We start from the raw sequence: 8,574 nt of genomic DNA on the forward strand, positions 1-8,574 counted from the left end.
TTTCCGATTCTGGCAATATTTCCATTTCCGATAATATTTTCCGATACGTACCATGTTTCCGTTTCCGGCAACATCTACGACTTGGATAATATTTATATTTCCGATACGATCCATATTTCCGTTTCCGGCAATATCATCGTTTCCGGAGTATTCATTTCGTGCCTGTGACGATCTCAGCTCCCACTGAAACCAAGATCCGTCGATTCCGAATATCCATAGATGGAGTATCTAATGCCATTAAATACTTGATCCGTTTACGTACTATTTGTGTGACCCTACGGGTTCAGTCAAGAGTAAGCTGTGGATTAATATCATTAATTCCACTTGAACTGAAGCGGCCTCTAGCTAGGCATTCAGCTCACTTGATCTCACTGAATTATTAACTTGTTAATTAATACTGAACCGCATTTATTAGACTTAACATAGAATGCATACTTGGACCAAGGGCATTATTTCCTTCAAGGAGGACAATCCATTCTTGCAATCTATGAACACTCACTTTGATTCATAGTACGCCCAATAACTGCTTTTATAGCCTCCTTTTACGGTGCGATGTTTAGCGATCATCAAAGCGAACTAATTCTCAAACGAGCAGAAATAATCGCTCATGTTCTGAGGAACGGTTTCTAATCACCATTAATGAGAACTACCTATGACATGACTTTAATATCTTAAAGTTTTCTCATGGTCAATCCGATACAAGATCCAATAAGTATCTATTTAAAAGATTCTGACATCCAATCACTCTAGTTCAAGAAACAGAACTAAGTAATCTACTTGCAATCTAATCTTCATTAGTCATTGGTCGTCCACCTTTCAATGACCTGGATTAGGGATCCTTTGTGACTTAAATATTCAAGTTCACTTATGGGTGTTTCTTTGTCGAAGAATCCATCTTGACATCCCATTTGAATGATTTGAATCACATGGACTTATCATTTAATACTAAACCAAGTTTAAATGAACTATGAAATATAATTTCATAAATGATAAATGTTTAAACCAAATGCTTACCAATTTGTGGGCCTCTAACCCAAAATCAAGCATTTAATGTTTTACAGATATAGGCCTTTCACCCAATATTTAAAACATTCATGGAACTCAAACTTGATTCCATATCTGTATATGAATGTTGTGTCTCATTCAATGCAGAGGTTTATTTTATCATACTTTGCTATTTATTAGCATCTTTTCTATCGAAATCCTTTCGATGTAAGATTAAAAGATCTTTGAATATGTTTATAGAATGATCTAGTCTTTCATTGCTGTTTAGAATGATAATCATATCTAAAATAGAAAATCATCCAGGTAGCAGACTTGTGATCAACCTGAGTTCATTGAAGAACTCCCACTAAAAACAATTCCCTTTCATTGCTTCTTAGGCAACAATGAATTCATTTCAATTATGTAGAATTTCAAATGATGCTTCCTTTTGGAATGCTCCAACCAGTTCACATAGATGTGGGAGATACATCTTTCAACTGAGAACTTGGAAACTAATCATTGATTCGGTTTCCCATGCATCACATATGTTTTAGAACCTATGTTACCACCTTTTAATCACGACGCCTGATTGCCCGTGTATGTTTGTGGTTTGCATAACAACAAGATTCAACTTTTGCTTAGGCAAATGCATGTAGCATCAAAACTTTAGTTATCTTCACTTCCTCTTATCAAGTGCTCATCCTACATATCCAAATGTATTGGATGTTCTTGATACTGTTTCAATGATCTTTGATCCAGATCAATAGAGATTGGTATAAACTCGTCACGATCCAATGTTCACGAGTTATCTTTGCGATCTATATATCACATTATACATGATTGATTGTAATGCAAAAACCATTCGCATTTTAAAATCCATCCATGTAACTTATAGCTTCATTCTGTTTCAAGAGATACTGAATCTTTGCTTAAATCTTGGCATTGCCATGTGATATAAGGTGAAGGCACCTCTTCAAGGTCCTTCATGCTTAACTTTAGTGATAACAGCCTAGCTTTATACTTAGTTAAAGCATTCATAACTTAGACTTGCTCATATGGGTTGAGAGTCTCTTTTGAGTCTCTCAATTGTGTTTGATTTAGTAATTACTTTTACAGAATCCAAACAACGCTTTAGATCCTATCCAATAGATCTTTAATCCAGTATGTTCTAAGTTTCGCCATGGTTCTAATATTGACAAATACTTTCAAATCTAACCATTTAGAATTTGAATGTCATTTTCAATACAGAGATATGTATCTCATATATAAAACCAATAAACTGGACTTAGCTCCCACTAAACTCCTCATCTATAAGATGATCCATATTTTCATAAAGGTATGATTGCTCAATAGCCTTTTAGACAAATATGGTCCAATTTCCACTTGCATGCTTCAATCTACGAATAGATTTCTTAAGCTTGCTCTTTTATCTAGCACCCAAAACTTTTACATTGTGTGATGTACACAATTTGTTTCTACAAGTCCAATTGAGTAAGGTGTTTCGTTTTCCAATTGCCATATTGCCATATGCAATGATTGCTAGATTTATCCAAAATAGTTCAAGCATTCTGACTAGGTGAAAAATATTTCAACATTATCAACGCCGTGAAGTTGTTTACAATCTTTAACCACCAATCTAGCTTCTCTTTTATATGTGTATACAATATCATCTCTGTATGTTTTGAAAATATGTTTGCAACCAATGGGAGTAAACCCTTTATGTAAATCAACGTTGTATGTTTAGAAAACATATTTGCAACCAATGGGAGTGAACCCTTTATGCAAATCAACGTTCTATGTTTAGAAAACATGTTTGCAACCAATGGGAGTGAACCCTTTATGCAAATCAACCAAATCATAGATTTGATTCTTTAAGATGAAGATATTTCGGATAAAATGGCCTCAAACCATTTTGTATGGCCTCGAACCATATTTAGGTTTCTGATGGCCTCAAACCATACTTGGGAATTTTTAATTCGTCGTAGCTAACCTGTAAGTCGTATGTTCTTGAAGCACTTTCCAAAGTCTTCACAGTTTTCATTCCTCAAGATATCTATGTATCTATCTTGGTTGAATTCTATTCCTTATAATATTAACTAGGTATTGAACATCAAACGTTAGTGTCTATAAAGACATTACTCAAGTCCTTTGAGTATTAGGATTCTCTTGAAGCACTTCTAAAGTCTTTCTGAAGCTCTTCCAAAGGCTTCTAAGTACGGAGCTTTTCCAAAGACTCCTAAGTATCCTATATTTGTTTGTTGCTTGACTGGAAGTCCATTCGAGGTCATTTATCTCCCACTTGCCTTTTTTGGAAATATGATGGTTTCCTAAAAGACATTATCTTAAGCAACAACCATATGTTCTCAGATTTGTGGTAGAATCAATACCTTTTGTTTCTATGAGTCGCTCATAAAGAAACATATATCTTTTCTTGAGTTTGTTTGATGTAAACACTAACTCCCACTAGGTTTGACAACCCTAGATATATATGTACTGAAAAGATTTACTGAACCGAAGTTCAATCCTTATGACATCTTATCCTTAGCTTTGACAACTTTGTTTAGTGTGATAGTCACTTGAGAGTATCATTTAGAAACTATATAGGAAAATAGTCGTGATTATCGTTAATCGAAATAGATTCCGATTTCTCCATTTAGACATACCATATTCTTATGGAGCTTCGATTGTTATACTGCCATATAAACAGTCTAGATAATCATTCTTGGATCATGCAAACATCACCTTGACCCAGCCTAGATGTTTCAAAATTCTTGCCAAGTTGATTTTATACCCCTTTGTGAATCGCATTGAAGCATTTCACATATTTCACGTTGAGTAAATATAGCCATATTTTCTCAAATTCTTGTGAAATAGGTAAGTCATAAAATCTATCTTTGGCATGAACTTTATTGTCTAGAAACTTCCAACAATAGTCCATTCACTAGTAGAAAAATATTAATTTGCTGCTATGACTTAGCGGCGTTAATTTGAAAACGCCTATAATTAAATGATAAAAGATTCATTGGCGGCGTTAGTTGTAACTATAACGCCTCGAATCAATGCTAATAATTAGTTAGCGGCGTCATTTTGTTTAACGCCGCAGTGTTATGTCCTCGACAAAATATCACCCACGCTTAATTCTTTCTTTGGGTTCTCGTCGGTAGACAAAAGCTCCTCCTTCTTCCTTCAAACTAGGTCCGACTCTGACCTCCATTTTCTTCACCATCAAATCTCGCCGGGTTCACCATCAAATCTCGCCGGGAAAAGTGAAGCTTAAGATTCATATCCACCGTCATTAGCCTTCGAACTCATCTCCACCACCGCCGTTCTTACTTAAGGTAAATGATGCTTTCACTCACCCTTCCTCCTCCTCTTTGCTGGTTTTCCTTTCAATTACCCTCTTTGCTGGTTTTCCTTTCAATTACCCTTTCAATTTACATGAATTATCGAATTATTTTTCTCTTGCTCTCTCCTCTCCTCTCTCCCGCTGAAGCATAAAACCCTAATTATCAATTTTAATTTTTCGCATAAAGAAACCTTCAAAAAATTTCGAATTTGAGGTTAGGTAATTTCGTATATCTAATTTCGTCTGCAAATTTGATATAGTTTAGGTGCTTCCAAGAAAGAGGAGCGCAAATTTGAGAAAAACACGAGTTTTGTTTTCCAGTAAGACATCTTTTTTACTTTGCTAAAATTCTACTTAATTTTGTGGGTTTTACTTTAATTGTTGAATTGTTTATTTATATTTTCTGGGTTTGGTTTGAAATGAGTGCAGAAATCATGGAGGCTGTTGCAACCTCAAGTGCTAAGAATATAATTCACAAGGTGAATTTTAAATTAAACTTCTTGATGTGCTGTCTTCTGAAGAAACACGGAGGCTGTTGCAACCTCATATTCATTATGCAAGATATGTTTTGATATTTTTAGTCCCCTTTTAAGAACAATGTTGTTGCCTGAAATTAAATTCGTGTCATGCTAGGTTAGTCTAGGGTTGAATTAGATTCGTTTTATGCTAGGTAGTGTGTCCACATGGACTGAATTCGTTCTTGGGTTACATTTGGGTTTTCATATGCTGTCATGCTAGGTAGTGTGCCCACGTGGTTTGCTTAGGTTGTTCTCTGATCTGCTATTTAGCTAAGTTTTGATCTGCTTAATAGTTGTTGTGGTTGATCTGCTTGCTGCTGTTGCTTGCTGTTGTTGCTTTCTGTTTTGCTGAAATTCTACTTAATGGTTTGGATTTTACTGTAATTGTTGAATTGAATATTTATATTTTCTTGTTTTGTTTTGGGATGAGTGCAGAATCAGGGAGACCATTGCAACCTTAAATGCTAAGAAGACAACTCAGAAGGTAAATTCTCGTTCCGTTAATTTCTTATACACAAACTTGCAACGTGCATCTGAATATTTCGACTTCTTTTTTACAAGGTTTTTTTTTTACTTATTAATGTCACATTTGGTCACTTGGGATTTGATTATTTCTTTTCCAGAAGAGAAAGAGTGCAATAAGACGAAAAAAGAAAGTGAAGGGATATGACCTATCCCACCCAAATGAGTTCTTGCCTGAGCTGAAAGAAGAACAACAACTTGCTCTTCCACCTAACGAAGTGAACTGCAAATCCAGACAAAACCTATTGTAAGGGCTACTTTGAAATTTTCATATTTCATCTTCATCTTTTTAATTTTAATTGATAAACTTGATTGGTTGATGTTTCAAATGTGGGGTTTTGACACTAAACTGAAGTACTGAACTTAACTTAACTGTTGCTTGATAGATGCTTACTGTTGGAAGATTTTGTTTGTTGTTGTTGATGATGTTGTTGACCTTGATCTCAATTCTTAGTGTTGCTAGTTATGTTGTTCATCTTGAATTTCGCACTAAATGCAGCAATGCTTTTGTAGAAAATTTAGGCATGAACATTTTCTGAGAACATCATTTTGTCAGAAACCTTTTAATAATGACAATGCGGTAGTAAGAAATACAAATAATCAATCATGTTGATCTGCAAATTGTGTTACCTAAACCGTTCGAAGCATGCATTTCCGATGCATTAGTGCTGGCTTAATGAGTTAGATCTGATAAACTAGGGGCAGCCGTTTGGCTGTTTGCCTAGTTGTTGGTGCTTTTCAATTCCTTGCAATTCCTAAATGCTGATTGACCATCCCTTCCCTGGTAAAGCTATTGCATTGACTTGTGAAGGTCTAAGGGCAACTGCCCTTTTCTAAGCTTCTTTCTCTACTTCTGTATCAGTTCATGCCCTTATTTGCTTCTCATTCATCTGTTTTGATATATATTTGAACATAATGTTATTTATATGTAGGAAAATATGGGTTAGTTGATGATTAAGTTTTATGTAATGTAATGTATAAACATTAAACAGCCTTGGGTATGATTGTGCAGGAACTTGGGATTTTGGTCATGATGGTTCTGCTAATGGTTTAAATCGGAGAAGTGGAGACCGTTTGGATAGTTCCATGCCACGAAACTTTCGACCTATCCTACTTCCAAAGACCATCAAGAAGCAAGAGGAGACTATCTGCAGGGGGCATAAAAATTTCGAGTTGATGCTCAACTTGCAGCTAGGAATAAGGTAGTTTATTACAGAATTTGCCCTTTTCTAAGCATCTTTCTCTACTTCTGTATCAGTTCATGCCCTTGTTTGCTTCTCAGTCATCTGTTTTGATATATATTTGAACATAATGTATTTATATGTAGGAAAATATGGGTTAGTTGATGATTAAGTTGTATGTAATGTAATGTATAAACATTAAACAGCCTTGGGTATGATTGTGCAGACATTCTGTAGGAAGACCAGGGCCACCAGTAAAGCGTGACTTGAAGTCTTCGGCTTTTGATCCCAAACGAGCCTTAAATGCGCATAACTTGACAAAAGTAGAGATAATGAGTCTTATCATCCTAATATTAAGTATATTAAACATTTAAATTATTTAGGATACTTATTTAGCTTCATTAGTTGAGAGTTGGGAGCGAAAATAACCATTATAGTCAAAATATGTTCTATAACGATCAAACGAGCCTTAAATGTGCATAACTTGACAAAAGTAGATGAGAATGAGTCTTATCATCCTAGTATTAAGTATATTAAACATTTAAATTGTTTTGAATTGTTTAGGATACCTATTTAGCTTCATTAGTTGAGAGTTAACCCTTATAGTCAAAATATGTCATATAACGAACAAACGAGCCTTAAATGTGCATAACTTGGAAAAAGTAGATGACAATGAGTCTTAGAAACCTAATACTAAGTATATGAAAGATGTAAAGGGTTAAGAATACCTATTTAGCTTCATTAGTCGAGAGTTGGGAGCGAAAACAACCATTATAGTCAAAATATGTCCTCTAACGATCAAGTGAGCCTTAAATGTGCATAATTTGACAAAAGTAGATGAGAATGAGTCTTAGAAACCTAATACTAAGTATATTAAACATGTAAGGATTTAGAATACCTATTTAGCTTCATTAGTTGAGAGTTGGGAGCGAAAACAACCATTAAAGTTAAATATGTCCTATAACGATCAAACGAGCCTTAAATGTTCATAACTAGACAAAAGTAGATGAGAATGAGTCTTATCATCATAATATTAAGTATATTAAACATTTACATTGTTTAGAAAACCTATTTAGCTTCATTAGTTGAAAGTTGAGCGAAGATAACCCTTATAGTCAAAATATGTCATATAACGAACAAACGAGCCTTAAATGTGCATAACTTGACCAAAGTAGATGGGAATGAGTCTTAGAAACCTAATACTAAATATATTGAACATGTAAAGGGTTTAGAATACCTATTTAGCTTCATTAGTTCAGAGTTGGGAGCGAAAACAACCAACACTTGTTATTTTCTATTTTGCTAGTTGTTTTTAGATCTAACCGAAGATAACTTATTTTATGATATATACTATTTTTTTAGGTTTGCCCGTCACTAAGTGGAGATCCTTTCACCGATGAGCAAATTGCTGAAATACGAGACACATGGGCATCATACTTCACCGAACATTTTGTGTAGATAATTAACACTTCATCGATCTCTTTTTGTGGATGTTTCCTGCTATTGAAATCATATACAATTGCCTTATTATATTTTTGGTGTGAATTTGTAACGTACGAAGTGTAAAAGATATAGTTATGATCAACTTGAAACCATTTAGTTGGATTATTTTTGTAAACATATGATGGTGGTATTATATGTAAAAATCAAAGTTTCTTGGAAGTTATTGGTTGTTGACGATACTTTTGGACATTGTATAAATGTGGCGTGAGTACAGGTTCTACTTTTTTGGGTTTGTTGAATACAGAAAAGAAATTATTTATAAAAAAAAGAATTACACATTATTGGCGGCGTTTATTCTCCCGCAATTTTACAATGTTTGAGGCGTTTAGGTAGAAAACGCCGCCTAACAATACTATTAATTTGAGGCGTTTTTCTGCCTATACGCCGCAAATGAATCATTCATTTGAGGCGTTTTTTAACGCCGCAAATCAATCCTATTCATTTGCTGCCACTCTATTTGCTGCTCCGCCAAAAACGCCGCAAATGAATATAAAAGTGACGCCTCAAATGAATGTTTTTC

At 34.6% G+C, this 8,574-nt stretch overlaps 1 long non-coding RNA gene across 1 annotated transcript; it reads left to right on the plus strand.

The window, feature by feature from the left end:
- The first annotated feature begins 3,931 nt into the window (after positions 1–3,931).
- Positions 3,932–8,226, plus strand: LOC130463730 (uncharacterized). The gene is made up of 7 exons (XR_008923871.1): positions 3,932–4,322; positions 4,591–4,650; positions 4,760–4,809; positions 5,284–5,332; positions 5,472–5,617; positions 6,383–6,572; positions 7,914–8,226. It is a non-coding gene; the product is annotated as an uncharacterized lncRNA (long non-coding RNA).
- The last annotated feature ends 348 nt before the right edge of the window (positions 8,227–8,574 follow it).

The sequence above is a fragment of the Spinacia oleracea genome, chromosome 6, assembly GCF_020520425.1.
Source record: "Spinacia oleracea cultivar Varoflay chromosome 6, BTI_SOV_V1, whole genome shotgun sequence".
Lineage (NCBI taxonomy): Eukaryota > Viridiplantae > Streptophyta > Magnoliopsida > Caryophyllales > Amaranthaceae > Spinacia > Spinacia oleracea.